Genomic DNA, 24,821 nt, shown 5'->3' on the forward strand with positions numbered 1-24,821 from the left:
TGAAAAGCTATCACTTCTTATTGAATGCAGACACTGCCTCTTGAACGTGAAGAGTTCCTTTGTTTTTGGTATCTACTGCAAACGGAATCCATTACAAATAATATGAGTACTGCACTGAACTAACTATTAGAAATAGGTAAGTTGTAGCCTAAAAATGGTATCACGTTTTTCATTAATGATTTTTCAGAAGAGGAGGAGGATGAATTATAAATAGAATGCACTATAAACATAATGGCAAATCATGAAATCCTTGCTTAGTTTCTATTCAGGAAAAACATTCGATGTAAGTAAGACTTATGATCAAGTATGGACAGAATGAAACCCAAGTGAAACTTCTGAACTGAACTAAACACTGATTTTCATTTTGAAAAGTACTGAAAATATCAACCTTCCATCTCTAAGATGTCTGTCACTGCGTTGCCAACAACACTGATGCTCTGCAAAGCCTAGAGCACAGTTAGTGGTATTAAACCAAGCCCACACTTTTCTTCAGAGAGCACTCAGTTTCAGCAAAGAGATTGAGAACTGCAGAACACGGCAAGAAGCAGATTCCTATCCATGAATCCTGTAAAAGTTTTGATAGAATTCCAGATATAAATAGGAAAAAAAACCCAACAAATCTGCTTTATATCTGATTCAGGTCATGTTAGTAAGTTAGTAATTTTGTATGGGAATCTTGAACGGTCTCTCCCTCTTCTGTGAGTGGAAGGATTACTTCTTTCAAGTGTACGTGCATGGCACCTTTGAAGAATGCTACATTCACTTGAAAAAGTAGTTCTAGAAACAATGTCTTGTGTAGTACTTTGCTACTTGTCAAGTTGCTTTAAGAGTAGAGGAGGAGAGCTGAAGCAGATAGGAACAGTTTCCTAGTACATTTACTTTTGATTAAAGACAATATTACTCCATTCCACGTGGTAGGTGAAAAATTCTGCTTTATTAACAGTCTATGGCACCCTAATGAACTCTGGCAGAACACAGAAGGAAAAGCAGGTCCCTGCTGAATTGTCTGGAGGAGCCAGAGCGAACCAATGAAAAAACATGGGCAAGATGTTAACAGGAGAGCTCCGGCAAAATCCTGACTACAAAGAAAAATGAAAAGCTTATTCTAAGGGGAAAAAGTTTTCTATTATTAATAATAACAGGACGCTTTCAGTGTAGGCTTATCAAGCATGGGTTTTCTGCACCATTTGAGTCAGATACCATTGTCTATTACTATAAACATAGTGTCACCAGTTAGTTTTGCCTAAGTAGCCCCCACTGGCTTGTTTAAACTGGAGCATTCCTTTTTAAAGACTCATTTCTTTTCTAGTTGCTTTGCATGCAGTGCGAAACAGTGCACACTCTGCTAAAACATAGAGCTGCACAGGAGGAGGCCAACTGCATAATAATTCTTGAAAAGACTGACAATAGCTGGAATTAAATCATGCTTTCATTCTTCTTATGTGTTTCAATCTGATTTGTCTTAATTGCATGTCTGCAACATGTTAATTATCAGGGCTTGACACTGTACAGGTGCTATCTGGTAGGAGAGTGATTTGCCTAGAAGAGTGGAATCTTCTAAATAACTCATGCACGCAAATGTTTGGCAACAAATTAGATTTGCAAATAAGCAAATTTTACTGCATTACTCACAAATGCAGAATTTCTAAAAATGACCACCAGAAATCACTGCATCTTGGATATCCTTTCATTTATCTAGTGGTCCTACAAAATAACTAAAGAAAACCTACGCTACACGAAATCTACCCAAAAGCCAAATGAATACACTTTAACACACAAAATCCACACAGGAAGCTCAGGGCTGAGCTGAGACTGTGCTGCATTAGAGTATTATCATTAGCCTATAATGGGAGTGAGACCACACATTGAAAGCAGCACCAGGATTTCTCTGAAGCCACTTGCACCAGCTCTGAGTTTGGCCCACTAGGTTCCAGAATGCACCAAGGAGGTGACAGGAACAAATTTTAACTACTAAAAATAACATACTCATACATTCCTCAAGTAATCAGAAATTAGACTAAAATGTAATTAAAAAAAAAAAAAAAACAAAAACAAAAAAGTGAGGTGACTTGACACCAATGTGTCTTTGAAATACCTTTAGGTAATAAAATGGGCTTCCCTTGATACTTCTATGAATTGTCACTTTCACCCAGATCTCAGAAGGTGTTGACAACACTAAGCTTCAAACAAACTCCAGAGGAAATGCTCTGTACCTCCTCCCTGGATGAGTTCTTTTTGGAGTGGGTGTGCTAGGCAGTTTGGCAGAAAGTGTACTAGACAAACACTTCGGGAGAAGCAGCTGAACGGGTTTTCACTGAACTGCTGTACCCACTTAGATTTGTGCTTCTGCTAATAACAACCCCTACCAGCTCCAACCCTAAAGAGCTGAGATGCAAAAGACAACATGAATAATTCCGTGTGCACGAGGTCCTGAACTCACCTTTCCTTTCATAAAGAGACAAGTAATGCACCCCAGGTATAAAGTTTTAGTCTAGCAGGGCTTAATCGTTCTTTCTCTTTCAGCGCTTTGTTACCAAGTGCTGTGTAGGTGTGAAAAGCCTTATTACCATGTAATTTTGTTAGGATCAGACTTCCAACTACCTGCTTTGCTTCATATTCATATACACGGAACTATCAAAATCTGTTTTATTTCCTAACAATAGCCAATTTTGCTATAATTATTTTAAAAGAGCAAATTTAAGGAATAGTGCCCTGGTTAATTCACATATGGCACCTATCCACACACAAATAAAATACCTTATTATTTATTACCTTTCTCATAATGAACTTTGCAATAAACAACTGAAAAACTAATTTGTTTTTTGACAATGCTGAACCTTTGAATAGAGAAAAATCACAGAGTTGAACACAGAGTGCAGTCCTGTGTGGTAAGTGGTCTCCATAGCAACCAATAGATTTTATGCTAAGTCTGGCCTTTAAAAACATTTCACGTTTACCACCGAGAAAAAGATGGCCTTGATTTAAAAAATGATACAACAAGTATCTTGAATGTGCATGCTTCCCCTTCTCTCTTGCAAATGAAATTAACAGGCGCCCCTTTAACACTAAATCCTCTCAGCGTTGTGTGTCATCACTGACGTATGTGTGGGCCTGCTTTAGGCTTGGAATTGCTTTTTTTTCTTGCATATCATTGCAAGACATGAAGCCCTTTCCCCCCATTTTCCCCTCCTTGTTTTTCTCTATCCTGAACAAAAATAGATCTTCAAGCTCTTATCTCAGTCAGTGATCACGGTGACAGTGAAAATATTATTGCGTGCTTATCTACAGCAGTTTCAATCATACAAGCCTATAATAACTTGCAATAATGGAAGAAGTAGTAACTATAGCTGTAACGCCTGCTGCAGCCTAACTTGCTTTCACTCCACATTCAAGTAACTCCCTAAAAGGGAGTGCATTTTTAGTAGAGAAAGATTCCAACTTAAGAATACGCGTATATATTTATTGACAACAATACGCTATAAAGAGTTATATGATTATAATCATTAGCACTGAATGAGAATTTTGTTTGCAGCGCTAGAATTTGAATAACAGGGCATAAGGGTAGATGGACAGAATTATAACTAAATTAATCATTATATTTTTAATTCTTGTTACCTGACAATGTAGGCTACATGCCTTTAACGTTTAATTCAAAGCAGAGCTTCCATGCTTAGGTTATTCCTCTCGGCATGGGTGTGGGATGCCTGCTTTTGGTTGATTAGGAATGCAGCCTTGAGAGCTCTGGATGAGTAGGAGGGGAAGATACAGAGACCATCTGTTGCTATTCCTGTAAAGGTAATTTCAACATGCATTCAGTCATCATCGTGACAGTAACAGCACTTCATACATAGCCTTTCACATCATCAAATGTTTGGTCTTTGCATTCCATTCTATCTCAAATGCAGCATAAGCATCACTTTCCCACCAAGCTGAATGCTTCCTCCATAATTTCCTTTGTCCAACGTATACTTTACTGTCCCCATAACTTCAGAAAGGTCCTCTGTAAAGCCTCAGTGAAGAAGGAGGCAAACAGTCAAGTTTCTGTTTGCCAAGAAACAAAACAATGTAACAGAATTTATTACCCTTTGTGCTCCTTTCTCCTACGTGCTATTGGACTTCAGTTTCTCCAAAGGTGATCATCAATGCAGCAACAAAAATTAGTTCCCACTGTGAATGAAACAGGCAGCAAAACAGAAGCTAAAAGCTTCTGTATGAAGAATCATAATCCCCAGTGCATCTCTAGGGAAGATAGAAGTTTGTCCCCTGTAGAAAATAAACGTGCTATGAACAAATCTAGCAATGATACAGACAGCATAGCTGGAACAGCACCAGAGAATTCTCAGGTACCATGGTAGGAAAGGCAGGGTAAACACTCCCTGTCACTCATTTTTTGCATCAGGATACACTAACCACACTGCACCACAGAAAGGACTAACTAATCACAACAATAATGCACTATGTATGTCGAAGAAATCTTGCTTATGGTGAATGTTGTAGCATTAATGTTATCATCACCACTGCCACCCCCTCCCATCTTCATTTATTCCACACAGATGGAGGAACACCGTGCCAGAGTTATGATTAGCATAGGGTTGGAGTTATCAGAAACAACTGAGCAGTTCCTGACAGACCACTTTCCTCTTCTTATTTAGAAGGGAAATCAGAAATACATGTACTGCAACTTCACTGCATAAGGATGAAAGATGCAAGCAGAATGCTCCAAGGGAGGGTCCTATCTGTCAAATGTTTCCCTTGATCCCTTATCAGCAGACACATCTCCACAGAACTATCCACCACCACAGTGAGCCCTAAGCCCTCTTTCCCAGCCCAAGCAGCATCACAATTTCCCTTGGAATTGTGCTCTCACTGCTTGCCTTTGTGCTCTGATTTGAAGGCAAAGAGCGAGAATCAGCCAGTATAAATACTAAGGGATGCAGCAGCATTTCTAATGAGTTAACAGACAAACCTTGGGATACCATGGCAAAAAGATATCTTAATGGATGCAAAACAAAGGATACAGATGATTGTACAGTACAGCATACCCCCCCCAACCTCTTTCCTTCATGTCCTCCTAAAAACTCATTTGTACCATTTTTTTTTTTTTTTTTTAAATGCTTACTCTCTTACCACCACATACATTTTCAGCAACTCTATTTGGATTGCACAGACCTTTAAGTTTCCTCAGTTCTCCAGGAGGAAAAGTTCCACATGGCCAATTTTAAGACAGAAGAGAACTACTGTGTTCCAAGTGAAATATTTACTCTTGCTCTGTGCTATTTACAGTGCAAGAAAAGACATACATACCAATCTGAAGTCTTCCTCTACAGCAGGGGTTTCTAATACTGACTCATAGCTAATCTACTGAGTAAGTCTGGTGGTATGTGTTTGGGTAAAGAGTGAAATGGTTAAAACACCAGACACATTCACAAGTCAGCTACAATGACCTTTTTTCTTGTTCCTAAATGGAGATGCAATGAGATCTTTTCTCAGGAGTGGCAGCATACTGATCATATTTGCAAGTGGCAAACTTGTAATTTAATACCTATCAAATATCCCAGCTTCCACAGTTAATTACAATATAATATTCACTGCCTTCAGAGAAAAAAATGTCAACATAAATTTGAACTGGGGGGTGAGAGGGAGGAAAACAGAAGGTGCAGCCACTAAACATCAAAACCTACACACTATGCAGGCAAGACTAAAGGTCCACCAGCTGTTGCCCAAAAAAAATAGTCAGAACTATTTTTGATAAATATTATAAAAGCTTATCAATGGAGCCAACTTAGAGGTTCTGTTTTTTAATGCCACTGCCTTTTCCAAACACAGAAAATGTGGCTGTTCTAACAAAAACCAGTTGATTGTTTTACATAATGAAATATTCTTCATTTCTAGTCCTTATTTCCCTATTAACTTTTACACATAAACTGTTTTAACATAGAAGTGTCAGGAATCTGAAAATAATGCCTAGTGACAGCTCTAGGATTAAGCTCTTTTCAATTAGTGAGAATGGCTAACTTGGACTGTAAATGGCTTTTAAAGAGCAAAGCATATACTGTAAGCCCTCCCAGTGCCTCCAACAAACTGACATCAACAAGGCATCTGGGACAAGCGTATGCTAGTAATTCATCTTAATTATTTGTCAGCAAAGCTGTCCTAATAGGATGTGCCTTTCATTTTGATTAAAATGACCCTCTGAAATGTGGTCCTCATAGAAAGTTGACAAGCAGAGGTAAATTTTGAACTGTCTAGCGCTTCTAATTTTGTCTCTGGAAACTGAAAGTGCTGCTAAATACTCTTACGTAACTACTCCCTCTGATTACCTCTCTCTGCTTAGCTTCCACATCATGAAGAACCTGTTCGTACCTCTTTGGCAATCAACAATGATAACAGTCACCTTTGGTCCATGTGACATTCTTTTTGGTTTTAATTTTCTGCCTCCTTAGCATGATTTGTACTACTACTTGAGTGCATCAGTAATTCAATACTGTAGTTAAATGAACTACTCTGGTTAAATCAACTATTTTTTTAAGAAAAAAGACTCCAAAACATAGCCACGTATATGACCAACACTTCTCATGCCATCTGGAAGGTTTTAATGTTTTGATTTTTTTTTTAAAGGTATGAGCTGATGGGTACATCATATTGTCCCAATAATCGGATACATTACATTCTTTAAAAATAGATTTTGATCATGCTGCCATAACATGATATTTCTTTTAGGAACCTCATTTTTAATATGTCCTAGGACCTATCATCCTGAATTGGTAACATAAACAAAACTGACATTTATTGTAAGGCTGTAACATCACAGATTTGATATTACAGTTGTCAATATAGCCTTTCAGAAGCCTTTTAACTGAAATTAGACCTTAACACATTTCACTTTATGATTCCAGTTACATATGAAATGCAATTTCAATATTCCTATTCTAGATGAAGTTGTGTGTACAATTAGCAAACACTGATAGTATCTTTAGGGACTAGTGTTGGGTATAGGATAGACCAAAAGGTGCAACGAGGAAAGATGGCCGGCTTGGAAAGGTAGCTGGGGAAAGGAAACACTGCCAGTAGGCTGTCAGTAGGAAGACAATAACCAAGCAAATAATAAGACTAGCTGGAAAATCTGCAAAAAAAAAAAAAAAAAAAAAGACCCCAAAACAAAAAAACAAATCAAAACCAAACCCAAACAATTTATTGCTTTTCAACTACCTCTCACAAACTCTTATGGAGAAAAAATAGGTTGTAACATTCCAGCTAGCTCAAATGAAAAAAAAAAAACCAGGAACAAGATATACAAGTATTTTTGAAGGAGTAATGCAAACTTCTCCCTCCACAGTTTTGGAAAGGGTAACTGGAAATTTCACTCATGCCTTGCTTAATGGGAGAGTTTGGGGATGCTCCAAGACAATGTGATATAGCGCATAACATCTGTTTAGTCTGAGCATAAACATGCTGTATTCCCTTTTTTCCACCCTTATAATCCCATACCCATATAATCCCTGTCAGCATCAGCCTTAAAAAATAATAATGATGAGACAAAACATTATCCCACAGATTTTAATTTACTGTCTTGGCACATGGAGGCTAATGATTAATAAGGCTTTGAATACTAATTCAATACTAGGAATGTGGAAATATGGGAGAGAAAAAGAGATGAAACAAGAAAGCTCAGGTATCAGCCTTAGTAGGATTTGCCTTCCTAGATTGATCACTTTAAGCCAGCTTGAACCATGTATTCCCCTCCTTCCTATTTCTCTGATAAAAACTTGAGTTTTTCTCTCTACTATGCAAGACAATTCCTTGAACATCATTTCATCTTTGAGTCAATCAGAGAGAAATAGTCCATGTGTATCAAATACAAGAAGTCCCAGGTTCCCCAACTCCATACTACATAATGACAGAATCAGGCTTTGTACACCTCAATCTTATACTACAAAAGTAATATGATGCCATTCTTCCACAGTGTAGCTTCCCTAGTAAAGAACTGGACTCTCAGGCTGTAGTTCTACATAACTACGCAGCACAAAATGGGATCACTGCCAAAAAGGAAAGGAAGAAATATTTCCTTCCTTCTCCTCCACCCTTACCTTCTTGCTCCAGCCTCCATTCTGCTCCTTCCCTTGTGGTCAGCCTTTCAGTATCTGAGCTGAAATATGGAGGGGAGGAAAGAAGCAGTTATAAGGACGACCAAGGGTGTTCAGCACCTTTTAGTCAGAGATGTACCAACGAAAGGAAAAAGCTGGGAACACACAGCCAAGGTGAAAGCAGAAGTGGGACCACAACCTGCCATAGGAACACACAAAAACTGCACCAAGGAGAAAGTAAGCACATGAAGAATCAAGCAGAAAAGGGCATATACCTTCTTTTTCTGTGTGTTTTTAATAAAGGCAGCAGACTGATAATAGGATGGGTTTTCATATCTGTTTGCACTCTTCCAGTTCTGAATGAGTGCTAGGAACAGATTTTGGATGAATATGTACAGTGTTCAATAAAAATACCCCTGCAAGGGTTCTACTTATTTTGCCTGGCCTAGGATATCAAAACCCATCCTGAATACCACGTGGTATGTTCCTTGTCATAAATCACACCCAAACACTTGGAGCAGTAAATCAATACCGTTCCTATCTTCTGCAAAAGGAACAGGAGGCTTACATAACCTGCAGAGCAAAAGGGGAAACCTGCCAGCCTGCTCTAAACAAGACTCCCAAACACCAGACTCACAATCCCCGGATATTTCTTCACTCAGTAGGGAGGAAAAAAAGTATAAAGGAAAAAGAAAAAAAGAAGTGAGCTACTACTGCTATTGACACTTCCCCTCTCCATAGAAATTGTGTTTGTGGTGTTTAACTATCATAGCACTGGCATCAACATTCCTGTTCATCAAAGAAAAAGGCAGGCTGTAGACAGAAGTAGACCACCGAAGGGGCAAGGCAGAAGCCAAGCATGTCCTGCTCCAAAAGGCAAAAAGGGAACGAAAAATGTCACTGAGTCTTTCCACCTTCACAGATAAATTAATGTTCTTCTTCTTGGTGTCACAATCATTCTGTAGAAGTCAAAAATCAACAATGAGGGAATAGGCAAAGCAGCAGGATTGACATTCTCTGAAGTACTCAGTCTTTCAGGACTCTTGCCAGTAAGTTAAATAGAATTGTGTGAATTTGTTTTTCATGAGGTTAAAATAAAAAATTAATACTAATAATAAAAAAAGCCACCCACAGGTGATATTTAGCTACACCAAGGCTTTTTTCAATTTAATTTCAATTTCGTCAAATTGCTTAGGGGGAAAAAGCACCTTAAAAAAACCCATAAAAGCCCAACTGTTTTGATAACATTTTCTAAATGCATTCTTTATTACTAATCATATTGACTTGTTTGGAATTTTTCTTCACTTTTATGAAAGATGACCTTCAAATATTAAAAATTGGTCAAAGGATAAGTAGAACAATTTAGTAAAAGGCTCATTTAACCCCCCAAATAAAGGGAGATTGATTTAAAATTGCCAAAGAGATTAAATATTCATCATTATCCCAGCTCCAGCACCAGCAGGCTGACAAAATTTCGTTCTACCTTTCTACCGCAGAACAGCTGAGGAACATTAATCTCTGAATTGTGTTAGCAAGAAGGTGGTTGGTCCCCCACACCAAAAGTACAGGACCAAAAATGTCCTTTATATTTGAGAGGCTGAATCCTAGGAGAAATATTAACTCTGAGAGCATAGCATGTGAGGGTAGAGACGATTCATCTTTACTTTGGAACAAAGCAGGTGAAGTACTAAGAGGACAGGAAAACCTTTTCATCAAATAGAATGAGCCACACTGGAGTCTGGAAATCAGTTTTCTGGTTTTGGCTCTACCATTCATGCACCCTTGGAATTTGGGAAAGTTCTTTGAATTTCTGTTTGCTTCCATTTTCCCCCTTCCTCCTCCCTTCCCCTCCCCCCCTTTTTTTAAAAAAAAAGATGATCCGTCTTTGAAAAAACGATTCAAATTGTAGAGATGAAAAACTCAGATATTAGAAGATTTTCTGCATTTTGCCTAAGTTCAAGAGTCTTAAAACCTTCTGTAATTCACAGTTAAGTGAATTATCCTGAAACATAAAAGTCTTTGGATAAAAACATTTGCATTTAGATACATTTAACCTTACATTAAAACCAAAAGATGAATAATACTTTAATACTCTTGTCATATTTATTAGCTCTACTCAAGGTGAGGAAAAGCTCTTGGGAACAGCTGTGCCAGACATTCTTCCCCTTCCCCCATACACTATTTTTTCCCTTCTTAAACTGCAGGAGTTCAGTTCTAGCACTATTTTTTTCATACTAGGTTTTTTCCCTCCTGGCACAAAAATCAGAATGCAGCAAAGACATAAGGGATGAAGGATAAAAGAAATAAGACTGACTACTAAATTAACTGTATACAGAGTGAAAGAGTGACAAAACTGGCTGCTCAGAGATATGTTCTGACCTATTCTGCCATGAACCTCTACATCATTTTAACCCAAGCTCTCCCAGAGCTCAGGCTAATTATCGCTTCCATTTATGTTCACAGAATCATCTAGGTTGGAAGGGACCTCTTGAGAGCATCTAGTCCAACCCCATTGCTCAAGCAGGGTCAGCTAGAGCAGGGCACTCAGGGAGATGTCCAGCCGAGTTTTGAATGTCAAGAAGGCTGGAGACTTCACAGTCCCTCTGGGCAACCTGTTTCAGTGTTTAACCACCCATACAGCAGAAAAGTGTTTTCTTGTGCCCATTGGCACTTGTATCACTGGGCACCGCAGAGAAGAGTCTGGCTCCCTCATCTGTATCCCCTCCCATTAAGCATTTCTATATCTTGATGAGATACCCTCAGGCCTTCTGTCCCCCAGGCTAAACAGTTGTGGCTTTCTCAGGCTCTCCTTATAGTAGAGATGCTCCAGTCCCTTATCATCTTGGCTCAAGGCCCTTCTCTGCAGAGCTCCCTACCAGTCAGTCAGCACCCAGCATATACTGGTGGCTGGGGTTGTTCCTCCTCAGATGTAGGACAGAGCAAGTGGATAATGCTACCACACCACTGTGGCACACTAACGGCAGCATTTGTATAAGCGATTCCACCAGCTCCAGGAATCCACCAAAGAAAGAAGGCTCAGTCCGAGCCTACTGCTGCAGTATTACACCAGTTATCAGTACTAAACTCTTTTTGCACTAGTGAAACCAACTATTTTTGTGATTTCAACATCCAGACAAGTGTTTTTTTAGGAATTACATTTGTTTGTTGATGCAGCAAATGAGAATACTTGGAACTGAAATCCACATTCCCATACTGCTGAATATCCATGTACAGGATATTGGTGATGCAACATCTCGTATTTCTGCTGAGGCAGACATGAGCTGTACAGATAATGGTCAGAAGCTTAATGGCAAGCCTGCATATCTTTTCAACACTGTATCATAAAATGCATTGAGAAACAATCTATAAACAATACACAGACATACAAGTTAACTTTATTTCCCTTCACAGATTTCAGAAAACACGCTGAAAGAAGCAGTCTACATGTTCCATAATATTTAACTGAATCTTTGCAAAAGCTGTATGAATGTCAGTACAACAGAAGAGAAGGAAAGTCCCAGTAAAAGAAACAATTATGAGATTATACAACACTGACTTACTGCTGAGCAACAGTTCTATTTAGGAAAAGGGGGCAGAAGTACTGAGGAGAAACATGAAGAGAGGAAAAAGGGGAACCAAAATGAGAAAAAACCTGGGGTGGGAGACAGATGAATGGAACATGTCACCAGCATGGGAAAGGAGCAAGGACAACTCAGCAGCAGCACAGACTGTCTTTTGCGGCTGTGGTCCGCCCCCGTTTTCTACCTCACTTACTTTCCGCAATACCTTTGTAACAGCTTTTTCCTTTTCTTCTACAGCTCAGTGATGACAATTGCAGAGTAGTGCTAAGACAACATCTACACCAAAATACTCCATTACCTTTTTTTTCTTGAGAAATGCAGCTCTGCAAGATTTTCCCCAAGCAGATGAGGACAGCATACCACTTTTTGAATGAAGCATTGCCTACCTGTAGCCTAAATACTCCTTATTCTTACCTTGCTTTTCCCTTCTGTTCTCACTATTAGAGATGCTCACAGTTTCATAGCATGAATCCCATTTGTAAAGTGATTTTTCTGGGGTCCCATTCCTGACTGCTCAGAGCATACAGTCTTCCACTGAGAATTTTTCTGACCAACAGTGTACTAACATCCATGATGACTAATTTGTATGTTTGTATCAGTACCGTAATCAATGTTAAACCACAGCCCATAGTTTTACTACTGTTATTGCCAATCCAGCCAGTAGTCTGGAGTACTATCTTCCATCACAGAATGTCGTCTGCCTCTCATCTATTACCAGAAATTACTAGTAATTGAATGTTTAATGCTTTCTATCAAGATGTGTTATTGAATGCTGATCACCCTCAGGCTTTCCTCAGGCTGCTCCTCACCTTCCCTACCTCCTTCCCTCCACCTCCTTTGATGGAAAGTACAGCTTCCTCAGACCTGTTGGCACAATTGTACCTTCAGTCACTTCCCAACCTGGCTGTTCAAGAAATAGTTGGGTTAGCTTGGACATACTGTAAAAGAGATTTTATATTCTGAACAATTTTGACAGAATAACATTGGAGAACATTTACCTGTTCAGGCATGGATGCTGATCAGACAATGCTGAATCTTCTTAACCTGCCCTGAATTCAGTAAGATCATCATGTCTAACTGCAGTTTCACTACCACCAGTAGCCTCCTACATGAACTCCTCCTTGCCATCTGTCAGACAAGATGAGAAAAAAGATGACTTTTCTAGCAGGTATTTCTGTATGACAGAAAATGTGCATTTAACTTCTGCATCCCTGTTAAAGGCCCAGGTTCCCAATGAAACCAGTATAGCTCCCACTCCTAGGAGAACTGACAAAACATTCTTCGTATAGTGAGGCTAACTTCAGCATCTCATTTGCACATCCAGACTCAGTATAAGGATTCCCAACAACAGATATATTTTAGCAGCGGCATGATTTCACCTTTAAACTTAAGATGAAGACTAACTGTTGGTGTATTGGGTGTACATAGCAAGGAGTTGGAAATGGGGTGGGGCTGCAGGGGTAATCTCTGTGAGAGGAAACCAGGGGCAGCTGGTTCCAGATGGCTCTACAACAGACTCGCTGCAGGATGCAACAGAGCCCAACAACCAAGCTGGTGGGACCTCTTGTGAAAACATGTAAAAGAAAGGGCAAAAATACCAGACAAACACAGGAATTGGGGTGGGAGGAATAACACAGCAGGGTGGAAGTGTGATAAAACAGCAGTACGAACACCAGTGTCAGAGGAAGAAGGAGAAGGAGACGCTCCAGGTGCTAGAGCAGATATTGCCCTGAAGCCCATGGAAGCCACCATGCCAGAGCAGCTAGATATTTCCCTGGAGTAAGCTGCAGCATGTGGAGAGTCCAGACTGGTGCAGGCTCCTGGCAGGAATTATGGCTTATGAAGGACCCACAGCAGAGCAGGAGAGAAGTGTGAGGAAGAAAAAGTGGCAGAGAGGAGCTGTTATGGACTGACTGCAATCTCTCATTCTCCATTCCTTGCACCAGTGGTTGAGTGGGGGAAGAACTGTTCTTTGTTTCTCACTATCCAAATCTATTTTAACTGGCAATAAATTAAATCACTCTTGCCCAAGTCGAATCTACTTTGCTTTTGACAGCAACTGGTAAGTGATCTCCCCATCTTTATCTCGACCAATGAGTATTTTCCATCCTATTTTCTCCCACTTTCCTGCTGAGGAGAAGGACAGAGAGCACCTGGGTGGGCAGCTGACCACCACTGAATGAAGACTGGCTTGGAAGACATGACGACAATGGAGACGATATCAGAATTACCCTGCAATATGCACTTGCAGCCCAGAAACCCAACCATATCCTGGGCTGCATGAAAAGAAGTGTGGCAAGCTGTCAAGGGAGGTGATTCTCCCCCTCTTCTCCACTTTTATGAGATCCTACCTAGAGTACTGCATTCAGCTTTGGGGACCCCAACATAAGAAGGATGTGGACTTGTAGTCACAGGTCCAGAGGAGGGCCATGAAGATGATCAGAGGACTCGAGCACTTCCCATATGAAGTCAGACCAAGAGAGCTGAGAGGTTGTTCAGCCTGGAGAAGAGAAGGCTCCAGGGAGACCTTAGAGCAGCCTTACAGGAAAGCTGGAGAGGGACTGTTTACAAGGCCATGTAACGATATGACAAGGGGTAATGGCTTTAAGCTGACAGAGGGGAAATTTAGTTTAGACATTAGGAACAAATTCTTCCCTGTGAGGGTGGTGAGACACTGGCACAGGTTGCCCAGAGAAGCTGTGGCTGCCCCATCCCTGGCAGTGTTCAAGGCCAGGCTGGATGGGGCTTTGAGCAACCTGGTCTAGTGGAAGGTGTCCCTGCCCATGGCAAGGGAGTTGGAACTGGATGAGCTTTAAGGTCCCTTCCAACCCTAAACATTCCAAGACTCTATGAAGAACTCATAATTCATACCAACAAAACATTTGCTGCAGAGCTTAACCTTGACCATATGCATTCAAAGCTATTAAGAAGCCTAAACAGTATTTTTCATTGCAATGCTGCAGATCTACTGTTTCATATCGCAGAATTCAGAGCTCGCTCTTTAGTGGGAATATTTGTTTGGATTGCCTCATGAACCCCATATCAGTGGAAAGCAATTTTGAAAATTCTCATTTGAAGGAAATCTATTCCTGGAAACATCTTAAGATTCACTTGTCTTCTGGTCAAAGAAGCAAAAAGCTTAAAAGTCACCAACATGACTAAAACCCACTCTGAGGCACAGAACCTTTTTCAACAAAGAATTGGTAGTTAGAAAAATTATATTCAGAAGTCTCTGCTGCAATGGCAAGTGCAAGGAAAACAGAACAAATGAGGATTGCCTGATACTAATAAATATCTATCCAGTTATGCTTCTTTAATGGATCAGCAATGTTTCCTGGCACATACTGGTACAACAGGGATTGGTAGGAAGAGCAAAAAGAAATGCAGAGATGGCGGAACAGTATCATATGACTTCATGCCAATCCTGTCCTTCCTGCACTGAATAAGATCACGAGCAGATAATTTCTACATCAGCTAGCAGAAATCTAACTGTACAAATTGTATTAACCAGTTCTGCTAGTAGAGAGTTCATTAGAGTTTTTGACACACACAATGGAAGACGCTGAAGCTCCTTTCTTCTGCAGGAAAGCAGTTCTGCCAGCTGTACTAGATGAGGGAAACCCTTCCCTGAGAATTCCAAGCTTGCCAGCCCCAAATTTACCTATTACTTATTCCATTTGAATTTCAAGAGGAAAGTGATACACAAAAAACACCCCCAACAAACTCCCAAACCAAAACCCCAACCCAAATCTAAAAAATGCTCAGAAGAACCCTCTGGTTAAGGATGAAGCATGCTTAACAGTTTTATTATTGCTTCCTTGAAATCTAATGTAGTTACACATTTTGAGTTGCACCAACTTTGATTTCAAGAGGGATGATGTCAGGATTTCTTTTCACCTTTTGAATTCTACATGTAGCCATATCTGTGAAGCCAACTTACACAAAATCTTACGCTTAGAAAAATCTTAGAGGTTCACACAGTATTCTGCAGCACAGCATTCCGTTTTACATCTCAGACCTAATATATTGGACGAAAAAAAGAAAAAGAAATAAGAAACATTCGGATCTTATAACTGACCTCCTTCTCTTGAGCAGAAAATGTTTTTTCATGGTATTCTCCTACCCTGGAAGGTTTACCTTCTACAGATGTTAAAACGAAGGGAAAAGAAGGACTCCCTTTCTTCCTCTCACACACACTCATCTCTTCCTTTCCCCTGTTCCCTGAAGGGTGTGAATAAGAAAAAAAGGTCAGTAATAGGAAAGAGCAGAATTTATCAGAGAGATCTAAAGGGAATGAAGAGTTGCAACCAGAAGGTTGCAGTAGTTGAGCACAAATTCCATTGCACACATATTGCTAGTAGGTCTCATACCCCAGTATTCATGAAGCAACTACAGCACAAGGTATGGCACTCTGCTGCCTTTGCAATGGCAGTCCTAGCAGTGGCTCATGTCACAAAAATGCCTCTGCTGGTATGTAAAATAATACCCCAATCTGACTATACTTTCATGAGTTTTCTATGGGCATTATATCTCAAAAAATACTAAATGTCTTCTGCTTACTGCAAGACCTACACGTTTAGCCTAGGACTTGAAAGACAAGGCATGTTGTAATAATAGGCTGCTTTAAGTAGGTGCTAGCTTTCACCTGGAAACCTGACTGCACTCAGCGGCAAGCCTGGTGAGCCTCGTAAATATTGAGCTAATCATCAGGAGAGAGGACACTGAACACACACCAGAAAATCACTAGTGAACTGCCATGCAAATTTCATAGTTACTTTACTTCTACATACTCTTTAAATATTGTTGAGACTCAGATGTCCTATCATTTAATGGTTTCTGCACCTGAAGAATTTACTGTGCTGTAAGGAATGGTATCTACGCAAACACATGATCATGTCAATCAGTATCTAACATATGCCATACCACAACATTCCAGCATTGTAATAATTACTTCATTTGACCATATCAACTAACAGTTTCTAATAAAGCTGTTAATAAACTTTAATGAACAAAAAAACTGTAGTTGTTCTATTTCAGGTGACACGGTTTAAGAGGTCAAGTAGAAAGATTTCCTTCCCAATTTTTAGTTTAAATGTAAAGAAAGAAATTGTTTACCAAATTAAAAAAAAAAAAAAAAAAAAAAAGAAAAAAGAAAAAACTATTGGAATAATGGCATTTTTAGGGACTAGCAACATTTTTTAGGGTGGCAGATAAACACATACAAGATTAATTTCCTATGCTATTTAGTCATAGATGGAAATTGAATTAATCTGTTTTAATTGGTCTTCCACTTCCCCATATATTTAGCTGTCCTACTCATTTGTAAGCTGATGAAATATTATCCAAACATTGAATGCTGCTTTGGTGGATGTTTTGGCTAAATAGCTAAGGGTACTGTAGCATAGAATCATATCATATATCCTGTTTACTACAGCCCAAAGACAAAATTACTTGTCCCAGTATTTCAGTTATCTGGAATTCCTGCCCTCCGGAATTTTCCCATGGCTACTTCTAATACAGAGAGGTTTAAAAGACAGTCTTTAGAAAGTTGGCCATTACTCTGCACTTCCCTACCTCAAACTTAAGACTTGGGCACAAGAGGTTAAAGTATCTCCACACTATCACCGTAAAGATGAAACTTGAAGCGAAGTGCAAGAATCAAACCCTCACATTAATGTAATGAATTTGAGAAAATACAAGTTATTCATTAACTTGCTGAGTATTTAGTTGGCTGTCAATATAGTAATTACCCAATTCTAGTTATCTAATCCTAAAATAGAAAGTCTTACATAGAAAGAAACAAGCCTTAGCTGTGAATATACTTTATACATTGATTTTGAAAACTAACAATGGTGTATTTTGAATTATAATTTCTAAAAACAGGGCTGAACAAGAGGTCAGAATTCATCAATATAAAGAAATGACAAGAAAACCAGAAATAGTTAGGTATGTAAAGACAGCATTCATACTGTTGCCCACAAAGTAACTATGAATGCAACATCTATTCAATTCAAACCCCCGTTATGCCACAAATGACATAACTACTTTCTTCTATTTTGAAAGCATTAGACTAAAAGATCTATTGTAAACCAAGTCCCTTTCTTAACTAACTAGCTATATGGCTTGGCACTTTCAATGGGTGGGGTTTGGAATCATGATACATCCAAGCTTCCAAAGCTTGGATTTGGCATACAAGGCCAGAGCAAGGAACACTCTAGTAACTGGGATTACCTTTAGTTTGTTATACCCTCATACTACTATAAAACTCTGTTAATAGACAAGAAGAATCTAATTCTTATTTGATACTTACTATTTGGTAAGAATCAAACATACTAGATATTGCACACACCTTCTATGATTAAGTATTGCAGCCTGCAAGACAAGCAGCATATGACCAGGGAGTTCAAAGATCAGCAAGACAACTGATTGCTCCATTTCATAAGCAGTACACTCAGTTCTATGAGTAAATGTCACCTTTGAGGTTTTAGGCATCCTGATAGAGAACTTAAGACAGGATTTGAAATGCGATGATAAGGTAGCTTTGTGGATAATTATAGGAAGAATCTTCCAAGCATAGGAGACACTCTGGAAGAAAGCAGAAAGGTGCTTGCGTAGAAATGAACAAGTGACAAGACAGACTAGCAGCACCAGCCAACAGATGCCTCAAAACCAAATTAAATACCATAGACAGGGAAGCAGATAGCCCTGAAGGTCTCAAAAGTGACAACTAACTTGTATGCAATGGACTTTAGCTGGGAGAGGAAATCAGGAAAAGGATTCAAGAAGTTGATTCTACTGAGAAAATAAAGTGTAGCTGTTCAAGGAATTACTATTTCAGCTGTACAAAATTCTGTAACAGTATCACGTAGTTTTTTCCCTCCACACATCTCTCTTCTTAAGAGGCTTAGGAAAGGGAGATAGTCATGAGTCACTCACTTTCTTTATCGGACTCAAATCTTTATGATCTAAAAAGAGGGATAAATGGAAGAAGGCAGAAAGTAAAGAATTCTCTTCCTGCCTCTAACGACAATAGTTAGGGCCCTTGAACAGTTCAAGGAGCTGCAGCCTCCTAAATGCCATCGCTTTTACACCTGTAGCACTTCTATTGCAACATATTACAGCAGAAAATGTCTGTGTTGAGTTGCAGTGGGGTCTACACGAGTAACGAACCTAAGGTAAACACACGTGGCAAAGACCTACTTACAAAAGAAACCCTTTCTTTTGTAGTAAATGAGACCTTAGCCATTAATATCTTACTATAATTCCAACTAAGTTACAGTCTAAGCCTACAATAGGAGAGTATCTAGCACTCCAAACCTTCCAATACCCCGAGTAATTACACTTAAGTAATCAATTAGCTTAGTTAGGGAAAGTTTGGGACTGGTTTTATTTGTCTGGGGCATTTTTTTTATTTGGGGGTTGGGAAGGTGGTTTTGTGGGGGTTTTTGTGTTTGTTCGTTTGGGGTTTTTTGTTGGGTTTTTTTCTTTCTTTCCATAATTTTAACCTAATTGAAACTACTGTTTTACTTAGTTACTATTACTGGTTCTATTTTTTCTCCCTGAGATCAGCAGAATTGATGCAAGAAATACTTGAAGTACCAACAGCAGACACAATCCTTATTCATATAAATAGGGAGATGGAATACATCTGCAAACACATTATGGGAAAGGGCAGTTTGTGCCCATTTCCCAAGAAATTAATGTCTGAAGAAGAACATTTGAAAGCTAAGAAACCTGGCACTACACTCTGCATCCCACAGCTGCAAAGAGACGCATTGCTGAGATTACCTCTGGGTTTTCCTGCCAAGAAATTCTGGACACAAATCACTTCAGAACTTTCAACAGATTGGCAGGGATAACCTATTTTGTCCTGGTCTTATTTTCCATTGACAACCATATTTTACATTACTACCCTTAGAAAATGTCTAGCAGCCATGCCTCCAGATGGGAATAACATTAATTAATACACTTTTTTGTTTATCCGTAGAACATTCTTATATTAATGCCAAAAGATTTCAGAACAAAATATATTTCCAAGGAATTGATTATCCTTTAAGTGTACAGAGGAAATTAAGAGATACCAAGAGTTTCAGTATTGCCAGCCTGGTAAAAACCAATGGTCACAGTATTTTCTCTTGCTTATCAACTCCCAAGGAAACACCCACAGCAAAACACCTTTTTCTCATATATTGATAGCTTCTAGTTCCACCATTTCTTAATGTGACCGATGTGAAAGTACCTATGCTGGAGTCTTTAACTGCTTTGCTTCAAAGCAGAAAACAGATCTGGAAGCTTACTGTTCGTAAAATTTTGCCAGCGTTTCTTTGGCACAAATGGGCCACACAAGACATGAGTGATCGATTATTGTTACTGCTAAATAAAGAAAAAAGATCTAATTTAATTTTTAAATTAATTCTAAGCTTCATCTCTCTTTTCTGGAGTTCCAAACTCTTGAAGCTCGTTATGGTTTGGGGTGGTTCAAGCACATGTGGAATTATTAACCCACAAAACAAGCGTGCATTCAGAGTTTTGCTGTGCTGACCACGAAACATTTAAACAGCATAACTAGGACACTTGGAAGTGAAGAGACCAAAGGGAAGAAATTAATCTTTTGGAAGGCATTTACCCTCCAGGGTGCAGAGCTAGTTAAGTTTAGGGACTAATCCCAAACACCTCTGGAATAATAAACCACCCTCTGGAACAGCGTCCTTCTCTTAACACTGATTATGGATGGTTACAGAGTGGGAAAGGTGAATAATCCCAACTGTGCAACATTTTCTTACATATGTAATTCTTGAGCCATAGGCATTTTGAGATTGACATTCAGATTTCCCTATTTCTATATTGAAGCTATGAATAAAATAATTTGGATTTAATGAGAGAGTCTACATTCACCTTCTATCTATGCTGGAACTGATTATCTTCAAACACACATAATAAGCCAGAACTAAAGACAGAGAGATTGACTTACACTTTGTTGACACTCTCTTTCTTCTATCACTCAAGATGAAGATAAATGCATGTTCATCTTTGTGTGTTTCTTTACCACTTCTGCACTGTTCTGAAATGCATACTATGAGTTTCAAATCTCTTTGCTGTTTCCATTTTCAAGTCTCAGCAGCTTGGAATATATGAATTTCCAAATACTAGAAAGGGTCCAGATTCTTGGGCACATTCCAGCTGCTTTGCATTTTTGTAACTTTCAACTCCTGGTATCTGGCCCCCTGGAATTTCCTTTTTTGTAGGGAGAATCTTTCAGTGGTAGAAAATTACTGTTGGCAAGAGACACCTAGGATTGTGCATACAACGGATTTTCCTTTTGACAGCCACTGTGGAAAAATACATAAAGTAGGTATCTACATATTTCCTTCTTCTAAATTCCAGATGGATCCAGGGAGCACTTGATCCTGCAAAGCAGAAGAATGCGGGTGCCTCCACTGGTTCCAAATTCCTTGCTGCATTGGGATAGGGCATTTCCCACAGCAGTAAGAGATACAAGCACAAACTTGCTCAAGATAGATGAAAGAACTGAACTTTTTTTTCTTGCTGTGTGTTTTATCCACTGCATACACAAAGGGCAGCATTGTCACTCTGTTCTTTCTCCAAAGACTGCCCACTGTCTGCCCCAAAGCTGCTGAGGGATGCAAATAAATAGTCTAGCCTGACCATACTATACTATAATACGTTTGGAACTTAAGAACTTGCCATAGCTTCCTCATATCAAAGAGAACATAAAATGCATGCAAAGGTAGCCCTGACCTGAGGGCGCACTAGCATGATAACATGAGAAACAGCAGAAATGAGTAACATGTTATAACAACAGAACGGGGGTACCAGCTTTAATGGAACTGTTAACTGTGGCAGAAATTACCTGGGCAATGATATCCCAAATACGTGTAAAAATCAGCAAAATCAGGACCAATGGGGAAAGAATCAAGGCTTGTTTTGGAGGGGATGAAAGTGATAGAAAGAATTTACAAGGGTAAAAGGGGGAAAAATAGCTGTAAAAGATAGCAAAATCATTCTGACAGAGTTGACCAGAATACCCGTCAAGCAGTCATGTGCTTGATCACCACAGTTCACACAGGTCAATAACACCACTGCTTCCATCATGCCTGCCTCTGACTTTCTTGCAGAGTCACATGCGAACAGACATATTTGCCCTGGCATCAGCAAGAGAATACTTGGAGCACTGTACCCAGTATCAGCATGGAAACACCTCACCACCTCCTCTCTTACAGGAAACATTAGCAAAATTTGACAAATCTAGGTCAAATTCACCATGCTGCAACAATTTAAATCTGTATTTTTAGCAAACTTAGTGTTTCACAAAAATAGAAAAATAACTACTCTATATACACTAATCCCTTTGTCATTCTCAGTGCATGAAGCCTTCTGCAGAAAATGTATAAGCTTTGTTACACAGGAAGTTTTGGAAAGGTTTTTTTAATAAGCTTTCTAAGGATGTTGTTTGCTACATTCCATAAAAAGAGAGGTACTTATGATGAGGGAGAGGAAATGGATTGCCAATTATATGCTTAGCAGCAGGCCTGTCACAGACAACTGCACTGTTCTCAAAATACTGACACCAAATCCATCTCAAAAGGAAACCTTTTCTACTAGGATATGCACTCGGAAAAACCCAGGGACTGATCTAAATGTGACTGTAACATTCTGAACATCTTAGATTCACAAAATGCAAGCTTTTAAATCTCAACTTTTTCTCCCACATGACCTTTTCAGCTTTCTTGGATGAAGAAAACCTTTAGTCTGAATGATTTGATCTTCACAATTCTAGACCCTTCTGATTTTAGATAACTATAATTCTTCTGTTTTCTTCCAGGAAGGTAATTTCCAGTTCAATGCACATTTTAGACACCTTAAAGCTTACACAAGCCTAAGTCAACAGTATCAGCAAAAGGCCCACTCACAGCCTTTTACATTCCTTCCCTGCACACAGCTGCCTCTCTTCTGGCACATGCATTTTGGCACATGAGCAGGACCTGGGAGCTGCCCTGAAGTAACGTAAGCATCTTGGGATATTTGTCATCTTAGTTTTTAAATCCAGATCAACTCCCAGATCTTGTCTTTTGCAGAGCCCCACAGATATTTGTTTATGCACAGACAAGGGGCTGTATGGGGCTCCTCCAAACGCAGTGGCAGTTTATGTCTACTTTCAGGGTATGAGAAGCCAAGAATCACGAACAGCCCTAACTGAAAGACACTTTCTGAAAAACCCCAAAACAAACCCAAACCCAAACATGTTCCCTTCCCCCTCCTCTCCCCTCAAAAAAAAAGACAAACCAAAAGCACTCAGAAAACACAACCAAACACAACCCACCAACAAAACTAGCACCTACTTAAAACCCAGAATTATTCTCGAGAGCTTTGAAACTTACTTCTACAAATTAAAGAGGTTTAGACTAGTGATGCTTGGATAAAATATTGTAGTGCTTAATCTGCAGTTACCTCTTCATTCTAAAAGCCTTTTCTGGGTGTCAATCAGCAAGAAGCCAGCAATGACAAGTTTGCATCAATTCTTTGTTGACAATTTAGGATTAATTTACTCCACTGTAAGGCTGAAATAATCATACCCAGGAGAAACAGAAACTCTCCTTCCCTACCTTAAAGGCTTGTGTTAGTATCGCTATTACCAATGGCTTTGTATTAGGACAGCCCTACCAAACACCAAATCCCAAGTAAAGCGATGTTCAAGATGTACACTTAACTGAAATCTGTTTTCCCTGTTAATCAAAGGCTTTTCAGGCATTCATACTTATATCACACCTATGGATCTTTAAGACCCAATTTTCAAATGTTTGACACAGTTTTACAGGGAAAAAGTGAACAGACCACAGGAGAAAACCAGTTCTTGGAAACTCAGGTTTCTTCCTAGAGATTTAAGTTTTACCTCAAGCAAAAGACTCATTTTAGAATACTTTTTTAATACACTACATTTAGAATTTCAAAAAATACATGTTTTGTTACATAATCAAACCACAGGCTAAGCGTCCCCTCAGCAAAGACAAAGAGATTTTAATATATAACCTAGTCCTATATTTCATATGACTTGACTATAGTGTACAAAACCCACAAAAAATAAATTGGCACAGCAGCATAAAACCCCAAAGAGCACTTAAATGCTTTTATATTTTCCACTGTATTGTGGAGAATATCAGATGGAGAGGCCATAAATGGCAGGTTTCAGTTTGTATCAACTTGTTCCAAAAGCCACAGATGAATTCTGTTCTAGCTTACCACAAAGAAACAGAAGGCCTTGCCCTTGGGATTTGTATCAGGAAATACTGAGAGCACACACAAGAATCTCCCATCGCACTTCTCTCTGGCAAGCGTTTCCTCATCTGATCAATGTGTCTTAACAGCAGGCGAAAAACCTAATAAAGTTTAGTTCAGTTCACACATCAATTCCAGAAATCTCTTTCTAAACATGTGGGGAAATGTTCTCAGATGCATCCCGGCTTTATGCAGCTCTTGCCATAAATCACAGCAGACCTGCAACCACTCCCACCTACATACACAGCTGCTACATAAATGTTGAACACACTATGTGGATCCTTGGCTTTTTTTCCCTTTCACTTGCTAGATACCATCTACAAGAACACTTATTTAAAAAGGAAATCCCTGGTCTTCAGATCAAGAGGTTCCATGGCTTCTTTCTCAGAGAAAAAAAAAAGGTCTGTCTCTCCCAAACAGAAATAACGCTAATATTGCTCTGTTGGCATCTCCTTCTCTGAGCAGGGACTTACAATGAAAAGGACAGTTATTCACGGGTGTAGAGAGAGGCAAGTGAAATGTTCCAATCAAGTCCTGAGGGAGGATTTGGGATAGTCTGCATCTTACACATCTTAGTGCTCTTGATCCATGGCTGACTCCAGCACATTAAGAGTAGCCTCTCTCACCACCATGCAAAATACACAAACAAACCCAGCTGGTTTTACGCTCTACCACTACATCAGCAAAACCTCACATTATGACTCCTTAAGGTAACATTAAAAATACACAAATCCCTAAAATATAATACCCCTTCTGTACTGCTACACCACAATTAAAACAAAGCTGATTCGAGTGAATTACAACAAACTAACTTTACAGAATCAGATGCTATTTTATATACAGCAAAAAGGTTTCAATACCC

Source organism: Strigops habroptila, chromosome 7 (assembly GCF_004027225.2).
Source record: "Strigops habroptila isolate Jane chromosome 7, bStrHab1.2.pri, whole genome shotgun sequence".
In the NCBI taxonomy this organism is placed as follows: Eukaryota; Metazoa; Chordata; class Aves; order Psittaciformes; family Psittacidae; genus Strigops; species Strigops habroptila.